The sequence below is a fragment of the Hippoglossus stenolepis genome, chromosome 21 (genome assembly GCF_022539355.2).
Source record: "Hippoglossus stenolepis isolate QCI-W04-F060 chromosome 21, HSTE1.2, whole genome shotgun sequence".
Taxonomy (NCBI): Eukaryota; Metazoa; Chordata; class Actinopteri; order Pleuronectiformes; family Pleuronectidae; genus Hippoglossus; species Hippoglossus stenolepis.
The window spans coordinates 17,548,930-17,574,360 of record NC_061503.1 but is presented as its reverse complement, the minus strand read 5'-3'; the positions used below and the strand labels follow the sequence as shown (position 1 = coordinate 17,574,360).

Below are 25,431 nucleotides of genomic sequence, written 5' to 3'. Positions count from 1 at the left end.
GGTAACATCTCTGTGTTTACAGCCACGGTCTATGTAAACCTTGTGCTACACAGCTTTGAGGATGAGAGTGCTGATCTTCATACAGACCCACAGAAGCAAATGTACCTGTATGTAACTGGATTGAAATGTCAAAGCTTTAAATATTTGTGTTCCTGTCAGCGTGTTTGTCACTGTAGTGTCAGAACACAAGGGCTCACAGTGAAACTTGTGAACTCAGAACAAGGCGTCCAGTCTGGTCCGCTCGAAGAAGTCGTTCTTTGTCAGTCTGCAACTGGAGAGCGCTCGATACAATCATATCTGTTTCGCACCATGATATGCAGTTGGCCGTCTGACAGGAGCAGCGGCGGCGGCGGCGGCCAGCGTTTCAGAAGCGCTGATGAAGAACTTCAGTGACATGCAACACGGATACGAACTTCAGTCTGAGCTGTGATCACAGGTTACCAGGCAGGAGCCAAAGGGCCCCGGAAGATTTTCAGGGGGAAAAGCAAACATTTCAAGCTGTCATCACGACACAGGCTCTAATCAATATGTCAAAATCTGACGCTTTCCCTTCCGTCACGGGCCTGAAACCCACAGTAACATCTGAGCGATGAAAGGAAGTGCTCTCGCAGCGGGAGAAATACACTTTCAAAGAGGGAAGTCAGTCCTGTAGACAAGCAGTGAAGCTGTGCCGCCTGTCCTTTGAGCGGCTGAAGACTTAAAATGAATGTCAATCTTCAAAGGGAACATGGCTTCTTATTATTGCCGTCCGCCTTTGACGGTTTGCGTGAAGGTTCAACACGTGACTCTTTTAAACTCAGAGATATGTATGTTTCTATAACGAGAGACCGACAGATCGTCACGTCTGATATCATGGCTTAGAAGAAATATTCAGAAGAAGCCATTGAATTTTGGAGCAAATCAGGATAAACCTCCATCATCGCGGTTAAGAAAAGTCGTAACGTTTCCCTCAGTGATGAAGACACGCTCACACAAATCAGAAAGGTTCACGTTAAAGTGCTGAAGTATTATATCTATTTAGATCATATAATAATCATATAAGCACTGAAATAATCCAGTAAATCTGTGCCAGTGAAAACAAGTCAATCCCTGCGTATATAAAGACATATCTGCGTGGTATTTTTTCCGTTGACAAGTCGTTGCAATGGAAATACAGAAATATTAAATTTCATAAAACCCTAAATATCAAACAGCACTTCACTAGTTCTGTAACATAAATTTGATGTTTCACACAAAAATTCCATTACAGTTTTTGCGTTCTGCTCCAGAAACAAAATGATTACAGATGGAAGGATGGACAAACACACTGATCTATAGAACCCCCTGCGTTACATCCCAGGGAGATAAAAGAAAAAAAAGGATTAACCAACAAAATATCGACAGAATCATCTCGATGCACATTCCCTGGCTCCAGTTTGCTGCTATTTCACCAACCGACTGATCACAGGCCAAAAAAAACCAGGCAATGCAACAGCAAAAAAGTGAAGCAGACTGGTTCTAATACATCTCAATATCAGCTTTCCAAATGTTTTATATGGGAAAAAAATACGTTCAGTACTTGTGCGAGGCCTCGAGGATACATGTGTTCTGATGAGAAGCACTGAATGTAAACACGTCTGTTTGTTTATGAGAAACTCCACGGGGTATATCTGCATGGGGGACGGAAGTGACTGAAGACCAACAAGCCCAACGGCATTAAAGAAGCACAGCCTCATTAAGTGGCGTTGGGAAACGTCCTATATCTAAACTACATCATTCCTATGAATTCTGTGCCATGACTCCAATAGAGCAGAGCCCATATTATCTGTGGCGTTAACTGTTGTTCACCCTTTATCCAGACTTCTGCAGTAGCCTAACATAACGTGTGGATTAGTCAAAGATCAATCTACATGTCCATCATTCGGGTCGGGTCCCGGCAGCAGCAGGCCGACCAGGGGGTTCCAGTCATCCCTCTCCTCTCTGCTAAGCCTCCCAGCTCCTCCTGAGGAGTTCCCCAGACCAGATGGGACTTGTAATCCATCCAGCGAGTTCTGGGTCTGCCCAGGCGACTCCTCCCAGTGGGGGGGGGGGGATAGCCCGGGAAAAAACCTCCAACAGAAGGTGCACAAGAGGGGGACACTTGATAAGATGCCAGAACCATCTCAACTGGCACCTTTTAAAGGGAGCAGGCGCTCAGTCTGCATTTCCATCCGTCAATGTATCTGCACCGCTTATAATTGGAGGGCCACTGGGGGGCTTCAGCCAATCCCAGCTGTCATTGGACGAGAGGCATGACGAGGCGGGCTGCTACCCACTGTACCAACGAGCCGCCCACTGTACCACCGAGCCGCCCACTGTACCACCGAGCCGCCCACTGTACCACCGAGCCGCCCTCAATCTACAGATCAAGACATAGAAATGTGATTTTAAAAAGTCAACTACTAACACACTTTGGAGCAACCTTTGGAGCCGTCATAAAGATCTGGGGTTTTTACCTTTGTACTCTGCAGGGCTGAGAGCCAAAGAGGTGATCAAGCATAACCAGCAACAATGTTACTCAACATTACAACACAAACACTGGCTTCTCTGTGCCGACTGTGGTTTGCACTGTTGAGCCTCCAGTCTGACCCCGAACAGCCTTAATGCCGGCGCTGATACGATAACACAAGAATGAATGAAATAAAAGCGTATCAGGCGAAAGCTGCAAAAGAGGAACATTCTGTGCTTCGCTGCGAGGAGGCAAAAACCACTTCCTTTCAGTCAATGAGAGAACTGTCCAAGAAACCGCACGCTTTCATAAAATACCACCCACTCTATCTCTGCAGAGCTGCAACCTAACATTACAGCTGCACCTTGTTTACCCTGCACGACAATAACACACCGTGCGGCACACTCGCCTTTCATAACAACGAGATACGTTCACATCACGCCTCCGCGGCCCGGGCCAAGCCTCCTGGCTACAACGCAGGTGAAGCCGTGTATCGCAACACAACAACAAGCTCAGCTGCACAAAGGCAAACTAATTCACCCTGGTTTTAGTCAGCGTTGTTATTCACTTATTGTTTCCTCTGTTCCAGGAAATCTTGTCTCGCAGCACGCTTGCTAATTGCCTTTCTGAATTAATCCCTGGCTTTCGCTGCAGAATAAAAACCAAATTGCCACGTCTATATCCTGTCTATTCAGTCAAGAGCCTCAGGGCAGGTTATCAAGTCAGTTTATTGTTCATCAAGAAAAATGCTTGTTCGGATGTCTCCAATAGAAAAGGAGACAACAGTGATGCAGCGGCAGCTTGTGCACACATCCCTCTGACTCTAATGGTCTCATTGTGTCTATTTTCTGCACAGAGCTAACGGCCATAAAGATTACTCCTTCCAGTTAGAGGCGGGCAGGGGTTGAATGGCCACACGAGGAATTCAATTCCCTCAAATTGAAACAGCGGTTTAGTACGAGAGCTGTCCAAAAGCGTGCGCTGGGATTACCCGGCCAGGTGGCGAGGCAAACTGAAAATAAAAGTAATTCGGCTGCTGGCTCTGAGCCTACGCACGGTTTGCCTATCCTGCCTTTTTTTTTGTTGTTGTGTCAGATCCCCGGTGCTCCCTGGCTGGAGATTCATGTCAGCGCCGCTCGGAGATTATCTGTGTATCAACGTGTGAGACAGTGAGTGTTTGTATCCGTCTGCGGCTCTGCGCATGTGGACGTTTGTGCATGTTTGTCCGTTTGATTATGTGCATGCGTGTTTGTATTCGCTGCCGTGAATGGTTGCCCAGGGTGGTGGTGGCGGGGGGGGGGGATGGGTTGTACTCGTCTGTGTTTGTCAGAGCGTGTGCCAGGGTGGGAAAGTGATTCCCCTGATGGGCATGACAGATGGGCAGGGAGCGGCTCGGCTTCTTCTTCTTCTTCTTCTTCTCTCTGCCACCTGAGAAGCACGAGGGCATCGGGAGCTCCCCTCTCATCCCTCTGACAGGAGACTCTTCATCTGGAGTCAAGCACTTGCTCAAATTGTTCAGCAACTAGAACTGGAGCCAGGTTCTATTTTGGATCAAGTACGAGGAAACTTTTCAGTGACGACTGAGGAAGCATCACTCTTCAATATTACTTTGAAATTAGAGGTGAACTTCGTGTTTTCCAGTTTTTTTTCCATAATCTTTGCTTGTAGACTCACATTTAGTTGCTAAATAAAAAATTCTGAATATTGACTTGGCTACAAGCCGACAAAGTCATATTCCTCAGTCAGATACTGCAGATATTCTTTAACAGATATTTTCCCCTCCGCATTTAAAAGAATCTACATCATCTACATACTTTAAATACCAGAGAAGAACTTGGAGAACTACGTCTTCCATGTTCACATGTAGGAGTTTGACCTAGAACTCTGTTTGCATGTGAACGAGAGGCCCAAACGCAGAGCAAAGAATTTGATTTGCCAAGTATCTGCATTAGTGTTGATAGGAGCTTCAGCATACAGAGCTAAATTTAGTATTTCTAGTGAAATAAAGCTCGCAATATGACAGGGTTGTGTTTCCGAAGGCTTTTAAAATGCTACTGAACGTCAACCCGAGCTGCTGCACATTTGTCGGTGCACACAGGAATCGGTGGAAAGGCAATATGAAAGGGGATCACCAGTGAACATGCAAACTACTGCGAAGCGAAGGTGTGACCTGTCAGACGGGAACAGCGCTGACTGGTGCTCAACTCGGGGGGGTCTGTAAACTGTGAGATGCATCACTGGGCCGGCTGCCAGGAGACGTAAGGAAAACTGGGGCCGGGGGGGAACCTGTTGCCATACCAAGCTAATTCCAGTGTGTCCATTTACTGTTTGTCAGCATAAAGTGATTTCTTAGTCAAATAAAGTGCCGGGTTGTGGCCGTGTTTATCCCGGCTGCACAAAGGTGGAAGGACGGTGTGACTGTGCACACAACGTGATAAGATAAAAATCATTTACAACATATATCCAAGGCTTAATTTGTTTCATTATCCCTATTTGAAAATTTGCGTGTGAACAGTATGTGATGGCTAATGATCGCCGTGCAGCTCCGGTGGCAGAGAGAGAGAAGGCGCTCGCTCTGTGTCCGACCAAGAACCAAGTCAGAAAGCTCAGAGGAAGAAAAGAAAACGAAATCTGCAGCCTCTCGGTATTCGGATGCTGCGCTAATCCATTTTTTTGATCATTTTCCAATTTACAGTAGAGTCCTGACAGGGACGAAAGTGTGGGAAGAGGACGGAGTGTACAGTAGAGTGAGCTGTACAAACAGTATGTGGCACACAGCTCATATTCAGTATACATACTGCCCCCCCCCCCCCGCCCCACCCCGTCCCCAAAAAATAAAATCCGATATCTGCACCTGTGGAAATGAGACACGGTGTCCCAGCAAGGAAAAATAAAACCGACCCGCCTCCCTACCAGTCTTCTGACTTGGTAACACCACACACTCGCACATCCCATTGATGCTGCTTCACAGTTAATTAGGTGTCTGAGACACGTCCACACACACAAGGCTGTGAAAACACGTCTTACCTTGGTGGTCAGGTGTCTTCACTTCAGTGCGTCTGTACTTTTGATCCCGGCTTTCATCCCAGCGTACAGGTCACGGGGAACTCTGCAATCAGAACAGACAGTCTGTGATTCCTCCATATCTCTGCCAGCAAGAGAACAACATGCAGCAGCAGCAGCAAACAAAAAAAAGACACGGGAGTTAGGCAAATCCCACAGATAGCCGCAGCTCCAGCACAAGGAAATCCACATAGCCACTGATGCATGTACTGCCAAGTCAGGGATGACATGGGAGGAGTCTGGGGAGTTCAACAGAGGAAAATCCCCCGAAGGAGGTGCAAGGTTTTCTTGTCTATGCAAACCGCTGTTAGATTTTCATGTGACCAGCTTACCACTAAAAGGCTTAGCAGTCTAATCCTTCAGCCAAATGAAGTGTCTAACTTAAGGCTTAGACTGGCCAAAGGAATCACAGGGAGTTTATAGTATGAACCTTGTTTCAAAAGACCAGTCGTCCCCAGTATCTGTGGAGGAATGTGCTGCAGGTCCTCCCTCCATCACCTCCTCAGCCGCCTCACTCTCCATGCTACTGGCCCTGCTGTTTACTACAATCATAAAAATAAAAGGCTTGAGGCCACATTAACCAGATGGAGTGGCCAAGACAAATATCATAATCACTTACACTCAAAGCAGCACGATCCTGGCAGCAGGAGTGAATAATTAGCAGTCGCACCTCAGACAGATGATGAGTCTGCGTAATGTCTCACTGCTGAGCGTGCACGATCCACTCCTGATCAAACCCATGTTCTGGTTTTATAAATTATTCCTTCTGTTCTATATTTGGGTTAAATAAAGCCCAAGAAAGTGCATCTGTAGTTTTGTTGGTGCCGTAAATTTGACCTTTGACCTTTTGGATATTCATCGTTCAATCCAACTGGACATTTGTAAGTTAAATTGTCACAGTTACTGCAATAATTCTCGAGTTACGGTCAAAGATGTGTGTTCTGGGACCGTGGAGCGGCCTTAACCTTTGACCGTCTAATTATAAATCTGACGTTTGTGACAGATCTAACAAATGTTGTTTTAGGACAAACAGAAAACCCCAACAACACAAAGCCTCCGGCCACGGCAGAGACACACACGCACACGCACACACACACGCACACACACACAGTCATTACAGTGTAATTGTCTCAGTCTCTGGCACGCTCGATCACTCATTTTTCCAGGTTGTATAATTATGTGATGACATTCAGCCAAGAAGCAGCGCGACGTTCTCACATTTCCACCTGACGGGACCGGTGGCAAACACGAGGCCACTCCTATCGCGCATTGGGAAAATAATGAAACAGTTTCTCGGATGCGCACGGACGCGACGGCGTTATCAAAAAGAAGCATGAAACAGAATTGGTGGCCTTTCGCTATCAGATTTTAGTCTCACAACTGCCAGCGTCTCTCAAATCAAAGCCTCTAAGATAGGAGCTGCGCAGGTCAATGCATTGTCTGTATTTTACACTAAACTTCTCGGCATTTAGCAAAATTCTGACGTCTTAAATACCAGCAGAGGTTTTTAAGAAAGTCCCTTTAAAGCTGCTCAATGCAGTTCAGCTCAAGCTTATGTTATGTTTTCTGTTATTCTCTCCCACTGAGATTCCCAGTTCTTTTAGAGACAGCTGCTTCTAACTAAAGCATAATTATATGACAGTACACAAACATCTATTCTATAATTTAATTGAACATGTTTCATTATTTTAACCCTCTTCTACATTGCACAGATACAGGCAGCAGATCTGCATGAAAAACCAACACGGAGGAGAGTGAATGTGATTCTGAATAGGAGGGAGACTCTGATGAGCTAAGACAAAACAAGGTGCTCCTACCTACAAGTGATGTGCTTTGTAAATGATGCTGCAGCCCGGTTCCCCAAAAAAAGAGGCTCAGAACACCACTAACCTCTTTCCCCACCTACGCAACACTGATGTCAAACAGTGTGGGGAGAGTTCACGGATGAAAAAGCCACTAAAGTGCAGCTGAGTGCTCAAAACGACCTGGTTCCAATTGAGAAAAGGTCAAAGTAAATGTACGTGTTGTTATTCATCATCCTTCTTTAGGGCAAACGATGCAGGTAAATGTGAAATCAAGAAAATATTGCAGACGAGAATAAGAACTTTACTAACAGACGAATAGTTTATAATTTACTCCAATAGCATCATCTGTAAGGTTTCTTAAAGGACGGCTTTATTTTGGAGAATTATTACCGAGAGACCGAGGTGCAGCTGAGCCGCTGATCCCTTCACCGACTCCAGTCTGAGGTGAATCTTTCTGTTGCCCCACCCGCCTGTTCTCGGTGTGGCCATGCATCTGATTCTCTGGCTAATCCATATGCTAAGCCAGCTCTCAGCCACTCAATGAGGGATAAATATGCATCAGTACAGGCTGAACAGATAAGAGGGGCCAGGGAGGCAGGGTTAAACCTGACAGCACTCAAACCCATTTACCCGCTCCGTTACAGTACGTGTGCACCACGCTGAATGAATGAGCTTCACGTTAGTATTCGCAAACAGGAAAAGAAAGTTTTCCTGTCGATGGTTCAGAGGCGTCTTCTCTATTCAGCTGGGTCAAATGTCACATTCTTTTTCCTTATAAGTTCAAAGATTAATATTTTACACCCGAGTGAAAGTTGAGGTTTTTAAACTCTCCTTTATGAGCTGAGACAAGGCAATAAAATCTGAATAACCTTAAATAAACCGGGCCGATACCTTTAATAGACAGAATAACAGACAGAAGAAGGAGAGGAAAGTCTGAGACATAACTTTCCTCCTCTCCTCTTCACCCTAACAACCATGCTGGAGAGACATAACACAACATAACGTGCCTACACATGGGTTGTGGTCTTGTGATATACTTTAGGGCACAACAACACGCCGCCTCACCAATAAGTCCACCAGTGATTTCAAGGTTCAGCAGATGGCCGCTGCAGATTAAGGTATGGGCCCAACTAGTGGCTTTTACAGGCATTAGAGTATATAAGTTGTTCCTTCACCCCATGACCGCATCCTGCATATCAAAGGGGGAAAACAACATTTCATCCCGGGCTCGTAATGGATTATTGAGTTCGCCTGACCGTGCACACAACGATTCTTTCTGCAAGTTGGGTTTGACAAAGTCGTGGAGCGGTTGTGTCTGAGGAGACCTTGACTTCCTCACGTCAGCGCATGCTCCCTCTTTGAATGAAGCTTCTGTTTTACCCGCTGAGGACGTTTCTTTAAAGGAATCATGTAACATTCAGGGAACTCGACCTATTTGTTTGGTTCGGAGTAAGATACCGATCAGACGTCTGCCCATTTCCTTCCACGGCAAGAAAAACATGTTGTCAGCAACGTGCTGGAGGACAAATTTGCTCATTTAAGTCGGCAAACAATCCGCCATACGTCAATCTTGTTCTTTTTGTCAATGTTTTTTCAAAATAAACTTTTTTCACACCCCGAAAAAAATCGAGACAACGATCTCCCTGTCTGTGCGGAGCCGGAGTTGGGAAGCAATTAGCCTAGCTTAGCGTAATGACAGGTTCAAGTGAGTTCACAGGGAAAAATAAAACACCTAAAATAAATATCTGTTTCCTACATCAAGGGGGTTATGGGTTTTGTCGAGTTTTTGCTTGCAGGATAACGAAAGAACTTAATGAACGGATTTCCACCTTTAGGCACAGACTCGGAAAAAAGGAGTTGGTGTCTGTTACATTGCCAGATTGGCCATTTTCGCCATTTTCACCAATGTTTTGGACACTGATGTTTATGCGTGTGTGCAATTTGGTGCAACTGTTTTAAACTGTCTCAATTCTGCTTTTTGTATGTTTTACCATAACTTTTGAGAACTAAACAAGAAATCTGAGCACATCACACGAGGCTGTGGGAACTTAAAACAGGAAGTTTTTACTATTTTTAGATATTTTGCTGCCAAACCGATGTACAATAATAATCATTTGCAAAAGTCTCCACGAACTGGATTGTTTCCCTTTTCCTCCCGCTCTCTAAAAGGAATGGTCTTCCCATGGGGGGGGGGTTTAATGGTGATTAACTTGTGAGGGGTCCCCGGCTGCAGTTTTCTCAGAGCTACTACCAGGACTCCCAGTCAGAAGTGAGTATGAGGGCTGCCGGTGCCAGAGAAAGACCTCGAACAGGAAGTGTTGCAGGCTCGCTCACACTTTGCCAAACCGCCCACTGAATCACATCCATCTGTTTGCGTATTATGCAAATCACCCCCGGAGTTGCTGAAGTATAAATCAGAGTGCATGTGTGTTCCTCCTCTTTCCAAATCAGCTTACGATCTACCCCGACACATTCACATCAGTCATGTCAGACGTGCCGCTGAGAGGACGCCACTTTTCAGACGTTCAGCCGCCGCTCGAGTCCAGACTGACGCTCAGAGAACAGACTTGATTCCACATATTGTGACTTTGCAGCAGATGAGTGCGGCATGTATCCCATCAACGCTCATTCCAGCTCTAATCCAATTCATTGTTCCTCCCCGGCTCAGTGTATAGAATAAGTTATTTCCACACAGGATTAATCCAGTGTGCTTTACTTTTATAACAATCTGCTGGTTTGCATAGTTTAAAAGCTTAGCTGTTACATGGACTCAGACACACACACACACACACACACACACACACACACTCGGTGCTGCAACCGAGCCAATGTGGAGATTGATCAGCTGGGCTGTGTCCAAATTGAAGCCCGTCCTCTGCCGCCATGCCAAGCACAATAACTCTCTCCTCTCTTTGACCAGGGAAAGTGGGGAGTTAAAAAAATAAATAAACATGCATGAGAGGAAGAGAACGCAAGAAAAAAATAAAAGCGGCGATAGAAAACGACGTACAATTGGATAATGTCTTGACACCCATCGCAGGAAAAGGAATGCCTGGCTCTCAGATGTCTGACCCAATTTCCTTCCTTCCTCTAATCTACGGTAAAAAAGCTCCATGACTCAGAGTCCCTGGCGCTGCTGCAGTGAGTTGTGTGTTTGTGTGCGAGGCCAGTGCCAGTCCCCAAAACCCTACACACTCAAAACACACGTATGCCAACCTCATCCTCGGCGTGGCATCGCAGCAACTGGAACGTGAAAACAGACCAGGCTCGAACTGGCTGCAGCTTCATACTCTCTTTGTCGGCTCTCATGGAAACGTGTGTGTGTGTGTGTGTGTGTCCTATGTGAGGCAGGCACATGTACCGTATGTGTTCATTAATATGCATAATGAGAAGCCTGTGTTCCGATGGAAACAATTCAATAATCAATTATACACTCGCTGGAAATACACTGGTGCTCGTCTCCCGACAACGAAATCAGTTAACTCACCCGAGGCAGAAACATTGACTTATTGCATTTCTGAAGGATCAAATCGAGTCGTATTAAAGGCACCGTGATGGATATACAAATGTGTAATTACGCACATTAATCTGGAGATATTTCCCCCGATAGCACTTGTGCATATTGGTATTTTCATTTCATTTAATAATCTGGGTGTCTGTTGGTCTAATTAAGCCTATGTTGTGCACAGTGTGGTTCTTGCATATGTAACATGCGCATGTATTAACTCCATATTCATTGCTACCGGTTAAGTCGCTGCAAGTTATATCAATTCTGCAAATTCTTGGCGATATTTATGTGCTTTTGCATGATTGGACAAAAGTGGCGGCCATCTTGGTCTGTGTTGTCTGGTTATTCTCTTTATCTATTACTGCAAAACTACTTTTTGGAAGGTGCTGAAATAAAGCAAATAATAATATAAGGTTTGACTTCAGGAAACTCTTCATGATCATAGAAGGATAAACAATACTATAGGTTATAAGTTAGTTTTTTTTGGAGGAGGAGCTGGCCCTTTAACAGCGCGCCGAAATTAAAATTAAAAGGAAAACCCAGGAAACGAAAAGGTGGGAATATCAATCTAAAACATATGGTATGCTTCAGGAAATGATTAGCAGGAATGCTGAAAATACATAATTTGTGCTAATCCATGCGAAACCTTTAAATGAATGTACAGTAGCTGCTGCAGTCTGGTTGAACAGCAGCACAGAGACTTGCTTAAGTGACAATGTGTGGAAAAACAAGGGGGAGGACTCCTGCAGGCAGAGAGAGGCCGGAGGAGTCCAGGGGTCACCTTCGGTCAACTAATCCCCATGTGTCAGATAAGGGTCTGCACACACACTTGTGCTTAGCACTTTAAACACACACACACACACACACACACACACACACACACACACACACACAGGAATAACAAGGGAAAGCAATGGACTGTAAACAATGTACTTTCACATGGAACCCACGCAAGTAGGCACACACAGAGAATACATTAACTCATAGTCCAGCACATGATCCCTGTACCATCTCTCTCTTTATACTAATTCCTCCCTCTAATGTCATCTGTTTATAGCTCTGTCTCTCTCCCTCCCTCCCTCTCTCTTTCACACACACACACACAGACACACACACACGGTCAGCAGGGTCAGTGCTGCCTGCGTTGGCAGAGACGTGGACTCCAGATGTGAAAGTGGAGGGAGCTCGCTCAGGGGAGCAGCTGGTGCCCGTCCAACCTGGACAAGGGTCAGGGACACGACAGAGAGAACACAAGCAGCATTCGGAGCCTCGTCTCAGGGCCCCGGCCAGCGTGTCGCCCCCGTCAGTCACGCTGGGCCTCCGCCCGGAACGCTCCAGAGGCCAATTGGACTGTTTTGGCTGTTCATTTTCACACTTTAGTAGAATACAGTCATATTCCTGGTCGTCTGACAGAAACATGCAACACTTTTGACAGTTTTTGTCTCGTAAAGATCGACAACAAGAACAGTGGCTTTCTGATGATTATAATCAATTTAAAAATAACTACAAAGCATTCTGCTGTCGTGATTCACAAACCTAACGAGCAATTGTTATGATACAGGAAGTATCAGAGGCTCGGTGGTAAATTCCTGCTCCACTCTTCTTGCATTAAACAAAGTCAAACAGTTTTTGTTGGGCATTAAACAGTTTGGACAGCGCTGCACAAACAGGGAGTTGGCTGCGTGAGTAATGAACTGTAAATGCCTTTGTGTATCTCCCCGTGTACAGTAACGCACAACAAACGACTATCTAACGCAACATGTGTTCTTCACAGGACTGTGATCTGCAGCACGTCCGAGTGATAACATCTCCACAAAAAATAACTGCCTGCATGTGTCATGTCACCGTGAATGTGCTGTTGGATGCGCCTCTGATGGTGTGAATGCATGTTTGTACATGCAGGCATACGTGTTGTATGATGCATGCGTGTCGTATAGCTCAAGTGTTCACAGCTTGCATGCGACCTCCCTGGATTTCAGTGTCCAGTGTGGCCGGAGCTTCTGCAGGCCAGTAATCACAGAGTGACTTGTCTCACACTTTGCCGATTGAGTTTCCTGCTATCTGGGCCAGCTATGTAAAGAGAAACATGAGCCAGTGCTCTGCACCAAACACACGGAGGCGTGGCAGGCGCACAACGGCCGCACACATGCACATACAGTATCAGTCAACGTGCGCCACAGGTTTTGCCACATGCCAACACATGCACGTTTTTACCTTCAGTGCGCTACTCAAGCTACTGAGAGCCAGTTTAGTTGACTGATGCAGTCGAGGGAGCTCGGATGAGGAACGTGCACGAGTGCCAGATCAGCAAGTCTTTCAATCCCTGTACACACACACAGCCTCGCTGCACTTGGCATCGAGTTGGCAGTGCGGACCGCCCAGTGTGTCGCGCTCCATCCCCCCGCTTGGCTCGCAGCTCTAACAGGTAGAGATGAAACGCTCGCCCTGGCTCCGCAGCACCTGCCCTCGCTCTACGGCCCTAAACCATCGCTGGAGATCTTCCAAATAAGGTGAAAACCAGGCTCAGATAAACCTTCAGAGCAAATCCCTGGATTAATGAGGCGTTCACTGGTATCTGGGTTGTGTGCAGGACGGGGCGATCGGACAGAGTTACAGTAATGACTGTTTACATGTCCCACTTCGCTCCCCAAACGAGTACTTCAAGTTTGAAAAGGTTTAATCACAGAGTTCACGAGCAACACAATGCCCCTGGGCCGCAGCTCGCGGGAAAATGAGGATTTAATGATGCTCCTTTTGTTTGAAAGGGCAGACTGCCAGAACACGAGCAGCTCCTCCTTCCTCCGTTTGATTATTTGCTAGTGTCACACCTTGAGCCCAACAAATTTCCTTTTTAACAACCAAGCACTCACCTTTCGCATGAATCAGCCCGAACTCATTAAAGTATCACTGCGATGCCAGAATGATAATGATTTAAACACGTGTGATGCCAAGTATGACAAGAATAATCATAGACGTTTGAATTACACACATTTCTTTCTGTAATAAGCAGTAAAACATAATGTGATACAAGAAAACAGCAGCATTTCTGAGAAATTAACACCCAAGACACTTTTTTTTTAACATCTTTTCTTCCACATAGTCAAAGTCAGAAAACACCCACTAAGATTTCAGACGTTCCAAGCTGACGTGTGCAAACTGCTTGTTTTATTCGACAACTGATCCAAACCTCAAAGATATTCGCTCCAGTGTCCAACGCGATAAAGACGGACCATCAACATCTCACATCTGAGACACAAATGTTGAGCGTGTGCGGCTGCGAGTTCAGACGGCTGCGCTCTGTTTTCAATAAAAAGGTTTAGATTTATTAAATCAAATTCAAATCAATTTAAATCAAAATCGTGCAATCATTTTGCAGTGAAACTATTTTTTCAGCCTTGTTCAATCACAGCATAGTCTTGAAAAAGCCCAAATTTATGTTTATCACAATCACCATTGCTCATTAATCATCGTTTTTTGAGATGAACCTTTAATCATCGTCATTTCAAGATAAATACAAGAAAACTGGAACTGCAGAAAATAAGATATTAACCACGACGACAAATAAAGGACGATTCCTCACGAGCAGATTCAGATAAACCCACCAACCCACCCACCTGCAGCTGGGATACAATGGCGGACAATTTCCGCTGCTGTCATTATTCAATTCGCACAGCGACTGCCAACCTGATGTTCTCACACACACACACACACACACACACACACACACACACACACACACACACACACACACACACACACACACACACACACACACACACACACACACACACACACACACACACACACACACACACACACACAGTGCAGTGTGAGTCCTTCAACAGCTAAACTGACCTGACTCCACAAGTGTCTGACTGCACTTTCCTCTAAGATGCAGTGCACTTAGAAATAATGTGGATGGCGAAGGTTCCAGAAGCGTTTTGGATGTGGTGTCAGAAAAAGAAAAAGTTTCCCCAAACAGAAAAGTGCTTGGTGGGCAGGAACGGAGGGGCCCAGCGGAGAGCGGGTCACTGTCAGTCACACTTGAAGGAAGCCAAACTAAACTCTGAGGTGATCTTTAACCTCACAGACAGTCATAACATAAACCAAAGTCTAATTCAGCCAGAGGAATATCTCACACACACACACACACACACACTTGTTGCCCTGAGTTAGACAAGGTTGGGACTTGACTGCTGTGGAGCGCAGACATGTGACCGGACTCCGGGGCGTTCTTCACCCGGGTGAGCAGCTCGCTTTAGATTAACAGGAGCTGTGCAACAACAGCAAGAACGAGGCAACCTGCCAAAAGCCGACATGTCAAAACCACAACACGACTTTGAAGATTAATCCCTGCGCTTTAATGATCTTTGTGCAAATGTGTAAAAATAAACATCAGCAGGACAAGGTGGATCCAACAAGGACGTGTGTGTGTCTGCGGCAGATAAACGGTTAGAAACAGTTAGATAAAAGTTTTTAAAAGCTCGCTGAACAAAGGAGATAAATGCATGTGAGGTCCGGTCCAGATCTTTGGGCTTTTCAGTTTAGTCCGAACCCTCATAACAAGCGTCAGGGAGCAAAAGTTTAGTCCAACTAAAAGAGGAGGTCTGGGTCCAAAACACTTGATTTAGATAATTCTGACTTTCAGGTGTGAGAACTACGTAGTTAGAATATTAAGTTCAATGTACTGAGCTTAACAGCGTGACTTTTATATCAACAATCATTAAATAACATGTGGTTTTTGAACATGAGCCTCATTCACTCCTGACACTTGTAATTCCCTAATGAAATTCCTATCCTGAAGGCCACTCCTACAACGAGAGGTCGTTTTGTTTTGATCTTGTTAATGATCCACGGATAAACTACTGTAGGTGTCTGGCATGAGCAGCGGCCGTAACCTCAATCCCAATAAAAAAAAATAACACTCTGATCGGGAGGCGGGGTTTAGCAGGCGCTTGCCAAACCGTCAGGCGTTGGAACGGATCCATCCAAGTTTCCTCAAGCGTGACAGATTACAAAACAGTGAGTAATAAAACTCCAGTCTTTCTTTTACTTAGCCAGACATTTGTCCAGCTTCTAATTCAGGCTTGTTTCCAGACTAATTCAAGCAGGAGAGGGAGAAAACACTGGTTCACAAAAAAGATTAATCCTGTCAAAGTTTTATTTACAGCAACAGCAAGAGAAAGGCATTATGGGATATTAAAACAGGTCAAACTCTTCTGTATTCAAGGCTTCCCTACAGTAATGAAATGCTGACCTATATACAGAGCTGAGTGGATAAAGCAGGACTTGGGCTTCGGCCAAAATTCTATCGGTGAGGTTTTTATTCTTATTATTTACATCTATTACGGTGGCCCGCAGAGGTCAAAACTCTTCACGAAGCACAGGCGAAAATTGACGAAAAAGCAAACAAATAAAGAGACGAATGTGCTGCAAATAATCAAAGCACAACCAAATCCAACCGGCACAGGGTTTCTGCAGGTTTCAACATTAAATACTTTTAAGACCTTAAAATACGAAGAAGATAAGGTGAAGAAGCCGAGTAGAGAAAAACCCTCGAAACGCAACGTTACCCCTCAAACTACAGACAGCAGGTTCTCATAGTCTTGAATAACTGAGATCAGTTCAGTTTCTGTTCAGTGATCAGTTCCATGTTGGTTTCGTTTGTGGTTTTATTACAGAAAGAACAAGAACAAGAACCCCCACACACAGAGACTTTACAAACTTTGCACGCTAACAAAAGAAAAGTATTTTTAAAGTGTGAAGGAAGAAGTGATAATTGAACGTTGGCATAATTAAGACCAACTTAACTTGTTTAAGATCTTTTAAGTAACTTTTTAAAAGACCCTGCAGAAATCCTGTCACACACACACACATCAGAAATGTTTCCAGGGGACACTAACAGGTGACGGACCTAAAGGTGTGACTTACATTTTTATCTCATTTTCAAAAAACTCAGACTTCAGAACTAAAATAAAGTTGCAAATTGAACAACGAGCACGTCCCAGAACAGCTTCATCACTTTTTACATGATGAGGCCAGAGGCTCTGGGAAACTATGACTTTTTCATAAGTTCAAAACTTCATGAAGCAGCTAATTTATAAATGAGTCAGTAACAACATACAATCCAACATTGTCAAAATAAGACTTGCCAGAGTAAATGTCCTATTATTTTTGAAAACCCTTGTTTTCTAAACACCCACTTACAAACGCACACAATTCCCCTCTGATTATAAACTTGATTGTCTGGGAAACAAAAACTGGAGTTTAATCTCAGATCCACATGAAGCGAGTCCCTCTGCGACGCCTCGGTGTTTACGACAGGAGAGAAAGAAAGTCACTTTATTGTTTTTGGAAGAGCTTGTTTAACATGTCTGCAAAATGTGACTCAATTCTGATACTACGGCATAAACCGAGGCGGCTCTCACAGAAAAGCATCCGAGAGCCGATCGGTGCCAGCAAATGTCGGACGGGCTCCTCCTCGTAAAGTGCCCCGCTTCGCCCCGGCAAAAATAAACCTCCCCGGGTGACGGTGCCAAGTCTTCCTGTTGGTGAGAAGCCAGTCGTGAGTGGCTCCAGTTGTGCAGAGCCAAGCTGACTGGTGTTAATAAGAGAGAAAAGCAGCTGTGTAAAACATCTCCGCGTCTCTCTCTGGCCCATAAAGGCCATTTTACAAGTTATTATTTTCCCTGGTGATTTGGAGACAGATGAAGCACAAGCCGGCCGAGCGGAGAGTAACAGCAGTTCACAGAAATAAAACAAAGAGGTGTGTCTGAACCCCCATGTGCATAACACCCCACACATAGAAGAGATTAGGAAAGAGAGGAGGGGCGAACAAACACAACAGTGAGGAGAACGAAAAGCCACAAACTTGGAACGGCTGCCTGACATCTGATGTCATGTGTCTGTGAGTGTGTGTTGGTGTTGGTGTTGAGTGGGGGGGGGATGGGTTGTTACAGTATCTTGGAGACAGCAGGACCCCCAGTGGTCCGTGGAGAGAGCGGTGGAGAGCGCACTGATAATCTCTTGTCGTCGTGTTCGCCATGACAGCATGCTTATCAGCAGCGGGGCTTCACGAGTGTCTGAGCACAATCCTGCAGCCACAGCGCCACGCTGAAGCGTTGCTCTCAGCTAATGAGGTCTGAGTCGCCGGCGAGGATGCAGGCGCCCTGCGTGCCAGATACTACGGCAGGAAACTCAGAGGAATTTCCTTCATGGCGGAGAAGGCAGAGGAGCCACGTTACTTTTTGTTGTTACTGATACACATCAGCTGACTTGGCCCACATTTCTTTAGCTCTATAGGTTTCATGTGAGCCCTGTTTGAATTAGCGCCTAAAATATGAGTCTGTTAATTGACATTGAAATTATTTAACAACATTTTTGACAGATTCATCACAAAACTGTGAAGCAACCAGAGGTCACAGCTTTTTAAATGCTTCTCTTTCCTGTTTTATATCACTACAGGCCGAGTATCTTTGGGTTTTTGGAACATTTTCCAACATCAAATACGTTTACAGATACAAACACTATAGTAAAGTTGAAAAACCTAAATAAAAATGCTGATTTGAACTCTTGGGAGCTTTTACCCTTGTAACCCAGATTCATTCGAAGTGTAAAAATGTACTTGTCACTTCTCTCTTGTTGACAAACTATGCAGCGGTGACACGACTCCTTTGTTTATCTTTGTTTGGCCTCTCTGTGCCGAAACTCAGCCGACACATACGCGTATATACATCTACGATAAGCTTACATAGGCTGTGGCTGACGTGGCTGTTGAAGTGTCTGTGACAGATTAAGCCGGACACGTTGGTCATGTCCTGTTAATAGGTTTAGAAACTGCAAGACTGTGTCGGTGCGAGTACGGGCCGCGGCAACGAGGGCCAGTGGCAGCAACAGGCCGCACATGTCATCTGTGCCACGCTACAAGGGAATCTGGCCGGAACAAGAGGGAGGTTGTGAGATGAACATGGCTCCCAGTCAGCTCATCCACAGATCATGCAAATCAGCAGGTGATTTCATGCGTGCTTGGACACTCGCACACTGATGTATGGGCGAACACAGACAAAGACGCCTGATGTTTCGTTAGTCATCTGAGCGATCTCGTCACGCATGAAGGGGGCGATGTGTTTGCTCGAATCTCAAACATTCGTATGAAAGGGCTCTTTGATAAAAAGACGGCTTTGTTGACATAATGCATCTAAATACAGTATGTTGGCTAAAACAATCCATTAGCCTAGTTCTAGTGCACGAACCCGTGATGACATTTTGTGGTCGGCTGCATTCGCCCTGGTTGAAAAGATCCTACGAACCAACCTACAAGTCTATAGCATATGGGTGCTATAATCTAATTAGTCATAGACGAAAGCACAGACAACGTGGTGCAGCGCCTTGGGGCCCGGCTTCTAAAGGATGAGCAACAGTCAACCGAGGTCAAACAGAAAGTAAAGGCGAGGGGGGGATTAACACGCATGTCCTGCTATTGTTGTCATCTACGAAGGAAAACACAAAGTCCGATGTTAGCGCTAACCTCTGCTAATCTGCAACAAACACTAGCACGTCACCTTCGCTGACCTCACGTTGAGACGGCCTCCAAAGTCACGCAAGAACATTGCGGCTGCGATGTCGTGAGATGTTCAGTCTGAAGCTGTTTCCTCAGGTCATTAACTGCCGTGTCAGAGACGTCTCTTACACTGCGACGCATCAACTACGCATTTCAACGCTGACAAATATAAAAGGAAGTGTGTTTTCCATCGACTAATTCCAAACAAAACAACGCAGATCTGGGGCTCCCCCCCGCTCACCGCACTCGGTTCAGGAATAGCTCTCGACATATTGGCCTACCCAGCATGCCCTCTGCCTCTCTAGACAGCTCTGACTCCGTTACACAGCAGATACAGACCAGGACATCAGCTGCACAGCCCAGGTTATATAAGTAGAAACACCATGTTTCTAAGCATTCAGCCATGCTGCCCCACCACAGGGAACGGGAGGTGGTGGGAGCGAGGGGGTGAGGGAGCAGAAGGGGGGGGCCACGCAAGGAGGCCAGGAAGAAAGACAGACAGAAACAGGGTCACAAAAAGAGAGGCCCGCTGGGGCCGCTCGCCGGGAGGAGAGACTGAAGAAGGTCACCTCTGGCCCCCTGAAGGAGCCCCAACCCAGGGAGAGGAAGAGGAGAGAGGAGAAGAAGAGGAGAACCAGGTCACATGGGGCTTCACTCATCCAACTTCTCTGGGTTCTCATGCACAACACTCCTACATCACCCCGGCTGAAGCAAAGCTCATATTTCCTATTTGCTTTTATTCTATAAACGAGCCATTTATTTATGATTAAAGAAAAACAAAGCAGTAATGTGTGTGTGTGTGAGTGTGTGTGTGTGTGAGGGAACTTCCTGCTTGGACGGTTGTTTGTGATGGACGACTCATCACAGTGGGGCTTGGTGGGTTTTATCCTCAGAGGAAAAGGTTTAGACATGAATGGTGGATGTGTCCTGGGCTAATAATCAACCCGGGGAGAGAACGCTGCAATTTAAACTGATGGATAATGATTAATGAACGGTGGGCATCTGGGGCGATGACATAAACGCTTTGCTTTTTAGCCGAGACTGTGCCGAGTGTTTCAGCAGCACGTGGATTTGCATAACAATGACAGAAACATGTACTAACACCAGAACCTCAGAGGTGAAATGTATATTTTGCGTCTAAACATGAATCCCCACCACATTTTAACCCCCAGTTAAAATAAACACAGAACTCAAAGTGCAAGTCTCTGGAATCAATTTCTATTAGAAGCCACAGAGAGGGTAGAAGAAGATATTATTCATTACTGTAAATAACGTGGCGACACTCTGCCCTTTGCAGTGTTTCCAACGACACCCAGAGGATAATTATTTAGACGTGTAAAAGTCCAAACTGTTTAAAAAGTTTCACTTGATGGGAAAAGCTTCAGTGTGCCAGAGGAAATTCCTCTGTTGCCAGCGTGATGGATTCCACTGTAAGAGCACACGGCTTTTAGACTGTCACTCTGCATCAGCAGCGGCCGAAGATACTAACTGTGAAAATGAACGTGACTTTTTTTTAAGAAAGACCCTGAAAAGGCTCCGAGCAGAGTGGCCCCCAATGAGTGATTTCATTATTACAGCGGCGTAATGTGGCGATGAAGGATTTCACACACACACACACACACACACACACACACACACACAGACCAGCTGCAAGTGCACGGAGCAAACTGCCACCGTTATTATATTCATGATCTGCTCGGGGCTCAATTATGCACTGAGATTATTTCCCCCAGGGATCTTCTCTGGGTGTGAGTGAATGATAAAGTGTCAGCGCTGCCTCTCAGCAGTCACTCAGGTCTGTGGGACATGACGGCCTTTATTATTTAACCGTTTCCTGGCAACATTGCTGTTTCCTTTATTAATCTCAACACACTCAATGCTGAGGCACCTCCCTGAGCTTGGAGCGCTCCTGGTAACACAACACCCGTCCTGCAGCCGGTTCTGATATTGGCAGTTTCTGATCACACACTGTCTGGGCTGCATGGTCAACGATATAACACAAACAGGTCTGTGCACATCACAGAGACCGTTATGCACAGAAATCCTCTGTATTTGCAGAGATGCATGATTTATGTTGGACGTGAAGGAGCCGGATGAGCATGTGCACTCACTGCATTTTGTTTACAAGGCTGTTTATGAGGACTTTCCCTTTCACTGGAGCTTTACCCTCAACTGCAGTGTTGCTTCGATATATAGTTTTGTTGTTTGCATGACAAAAGTGACAACATAGTGATTGCACAGTGGATATTTGTGCATATTTAAAAGTCACTTGTTCAGTGTTTGCAGGACAAAAGGGGAGAAAAGTGAATTAAGGTCAAATAAGTGAGTCAAACACTAAGAGCTCAGTGTGTGTGAGTGTGAGAGTGAGTGTGAGAGTGTGTGTGTGTGTGTGTGTGAGTGTGTGCACGAGGGCATGCATGAGTGCAGCAGGCAAGTAGTGGGCCCGTGTGCAGCTCGCAGGACCACCAGCACAACACAGCAAATAAAAAGGAAAAGCCTCCATTACTGCTGCACGCTGACATCCGGATGTGTTGGCGGGCGCACGGCAGCGAGCACAGCGGCACAACCGGAGCAGGGGACCGGCCACAGGGGCGCGATGAGCACCCGGGAGGGGGGGGGAGAGAGCTCCAGTACAGTTGCACCGCGGCTGATCTGTCAAACCAGCCCGGGCTACTGGGGCTAGCCTCCGCCAGACAACTGCACGCACACCACGCCGAGCAGCCGGAGACGCGCACTTACCGTCGGGGTTCCCCACACGCACGCGGCTGGACGCCAGTCGGGGTGTCGGGCGGAGGGGACGCGCGGGGGGGAAGTCAGCGGGGGGGCTGCGCCGGGTCCTGCCCGAGTGGAGCGGGGCAGCGGCGGTTCGCTGGATGCGGGCTCCACGTCTCCGTGCTCCGAGCCCCGGTCCTCCGCCGAGCTGCTGCTGCGCCTCGTAGCCACAAAACCCAGCTCCGTCCTCGGCTCGGCTGCGGCGTCCTGCGTCCCACGAAGCGGCTGGCGAGCGGTTTGTTTTTTCCCCGTTTCGCTGCCGTCCACAGGCGTTTGTATGGGCTGCGCCGACGAGGGGTGTGGGGTGGGGGGGGAAGGAGCAGGAGAGAAATACTACACGCTCGCTCCTCCCTCCGCTGATGTACAGTAACACGGAATCAAACCATCTACTGCTCTCTACAGGAGCTCCACTGTACAGCACTGTACACAGACATGTGTGAGGAGGAGCACCACGCTGTCCCTATCTTCATCACCTCCTCCTCCCTTCCTCATCCTCCTCCTCTGCTGTCCTTATTTATCTTCTTCACCACTGAGCCGAGCAACACCCTCCTCATCCACCTCCTCCTTCCTCAGCCTCGTCCTCTTCATCCTCCTCCTCCTCAACCTCCTCATCCTCATACTCCTCATCTTCTTCCACCTCATCCTCTGCTGTCCTTATTTATCTTCATCATCACTGAGCCAAGCAACACCCTCCTCTTCCTCCTCATCCCTCCTTCCTCCTCTTCATCCTCCTCCTCATTAACCTCATCCTCCTTCTTCTTCCTCATCCTCTGCTGTCCTTATTTATCTTCATCTCCAAGCCGAGCAACACCCTCCTCATCCTCTTCGTACTCACACTCCTCATCATCCCTCCTCCCTCCACCTCATCCTTTTCATCCTCCCCTTCATCATCCCTCCTCCCTCCTCCTTCTACCTACTCCTTCCTCTACCTCCTTCTCATCATCCCCCTCATACTGCTGTCCTCGTTTATCTTCATCATCACTGAGTTGAGTAACACCCTCCTCCTTTATATATTGGTTCATCAGTCACTGAAAAGAGATGATTTGTTGCTTATTCAATAAAGTAAAAATTATAAAGAAATTAGATTTACAATGATCAATAACAGAGGAAATCCACAAACTAACATTAATGACGCTCACGACAGAGAAGGTTTGACATGTTTCTTGATAAATGTCATAAATGGTTCATTGATTTCCAAAACCTGTTGACGTCTGGAAACTGAGGGTTGGCATTTTCACTGTTTTCTGACATTTCGTAGATTGCATTGCAATTAATGACGTAGGACAGATTAATCAATAATGAAAATAATCATTAGCTGGTGTGGAACCACATATTATTCTGTGAAAAATTTGCTTTACGTAATTTAAGCAAAACATTTCTCCACACGTTTCATATTAAATATGTACCGGTCATCATATAGTTTGATTTTGAATAAGCTTTTGTGAGTTTTTCTGCACTAATCCCTGTTATACTGGGTTCTATTGCTTGTTTAATGGCTGCCAACACATCTACGGCTGGACAGAAGCGGGTGATGTTCTTCCTTATCCTCATATTTGCATTCCTTTTAAAGCTGAGAGATAATACGCTCCGTTCACTTCGATCAGAATCACAGCAGCTTCAAACGCGCCGCACACGTCGAGGAACCCGACGACAGAGTGTCACATATGGAAAAGTCCAACTTGAAATACAAAGTACAGGCAGGATTAATAAAGGTTCAATGGGCGGAGCTCAGCGTGAACGTATGGCGACTGCAGCCTCCCAACTGTTGTATAGATATATTTCCGTCCGTGCTCATCCAGCAGACAAATATGCAGGAAGTCACCAGCTGTGCGAGTCCTGAACGCCCAGCGTGTGGGACATCTACATTTTTGGGTTTTCAAATGCAGCTGTGGATGAGCCTGTGGCAAAGAATAAAGGTTTATTTTAAGTGCGGCGCACACAAGAAAGATTCCTCCCTGATTTCCCCATGTCAACGAGAGTGAGTGTGTGTGTGTGTGTGTGTGTGTGTGTCCACATGTCAGTACGAGGCTTGTACACTTCAGTATGTGTACAAGTGTACAAGAGTGTATAAACTATCTCGATGCAGGGAGGTTGATATTTGTTTACACGCCCGGTGTCGTTTGTTTGCACCGTTTCGTTTCCACTTCGGTTTCCAGGACGTCCTCAAGAAGCAGCCGAATGGATCCCCACTCGCCGACATGCCGGATCAGACGCGAATCCAGAGACGTCCCAATGCTAATGAGATAACTGCATTTGATCCTGCTAAGTTTCTGTCCCCGTTCAAAAGTGGCCATTGCATGCGAGTGTGATTTCCAGGACCGCGTCTGGAGCGCAAATGTCATCTGGTTCGGTTTGCTGTGACAAGTCTGAGGGATGCCAGTGACAGATTCCCTGCAGCTTTTCAGATTGCAAGAATACATTAGAGATCTTCACAGGAGATTTCAGAACAGATCCAGGCGAGAGGGACGCAGCTGACAGTACAAAGAGGAAACTTTGAATTTGACGATTTGTCTTGGCAAATGGAGGATGGATGGGACAGTGGTGCAGTGGACAGCAGTGTGTTTCCTCACAGCAAGACAACAAGAAGACCAGAGTTTGGCCCATTTCAATGTGGGGACGGAAATAGAAAGCATGATCACGATACGTCCCATCGCCAGCTCATCACAGGGACAACGTGCAGAGACAAACAACGAGTTGAAGTGTGGATGGTGCCATACGAAAAGTCAGAGAACCATCACTCCATCCATTATCTGTACCACTTATCCTTTGAGGGGTTTCAGGGTCACAGAGCAGATACTTGGTCTTTGGACGGTGGGAGGAGGACACAGGACCTTCTTGCTGGGAGGCGACTGTGCTAACAACTGCACGGGTCAGGGATTCTCTGAATGTCTGCACCACATTTCCAAGATAATGCATCGTGTAGTTGTTGAGATACTTCGTGTGCCGCCCACGTCACAGGAAAACATCATCTGGAAACCTTTAAAGAATTTTGTGCCAATACAAATATACGTGCTGCAATATTTCAGTCTGGACCAAAGTGGTGAACCAACCCACTGAGGTTGCTTCCCCCCCCCCGCCCCCCCCGCTGCGTGGCTAACAATCCAAACCCTATATTTTATGGTTGGGCAACTACAACATGGTTGGAACGAGATCGTTTCCAAGGATGTATATTACAAAAAAACATAGAACGTTCCAACTCCGAGCTCCAGTGTCCAATCAAGCACATTAATTACACGCCCCTCCACCAACCCAACCT

General features: G+C 46.2%; 1 protein-coding gene across 2 annotated transcripts in view; it reads right to left on the bottom strand.

Annotated features, from left to right (window-relative positions):
• Window positions 1-22,455, bottom strand: part of LOC118100181 (thyroid hormone receptor alpha-B) — a 120,585-nt gene extending 98,130 nt beyond the window's left edge. For both annotated transcript variants that reach the window (XM_035144981.2, XM_035144982.2), the window contains exons 1-2: window positions 22,143-22,455; window positions 5,495-5,576 (exon numbers count right to left, since the gene is read on the bottom strand). The gene's annotated coding sequence lies outside the window, so the exon portion shown is untranslated. The remainder of the gene's footprint in view (window positions 1-5,494; window positions 5,577-22,142) is intronic.
• Window positions 22,456-25,431: the final 2,976 nt, after the last annotated feature.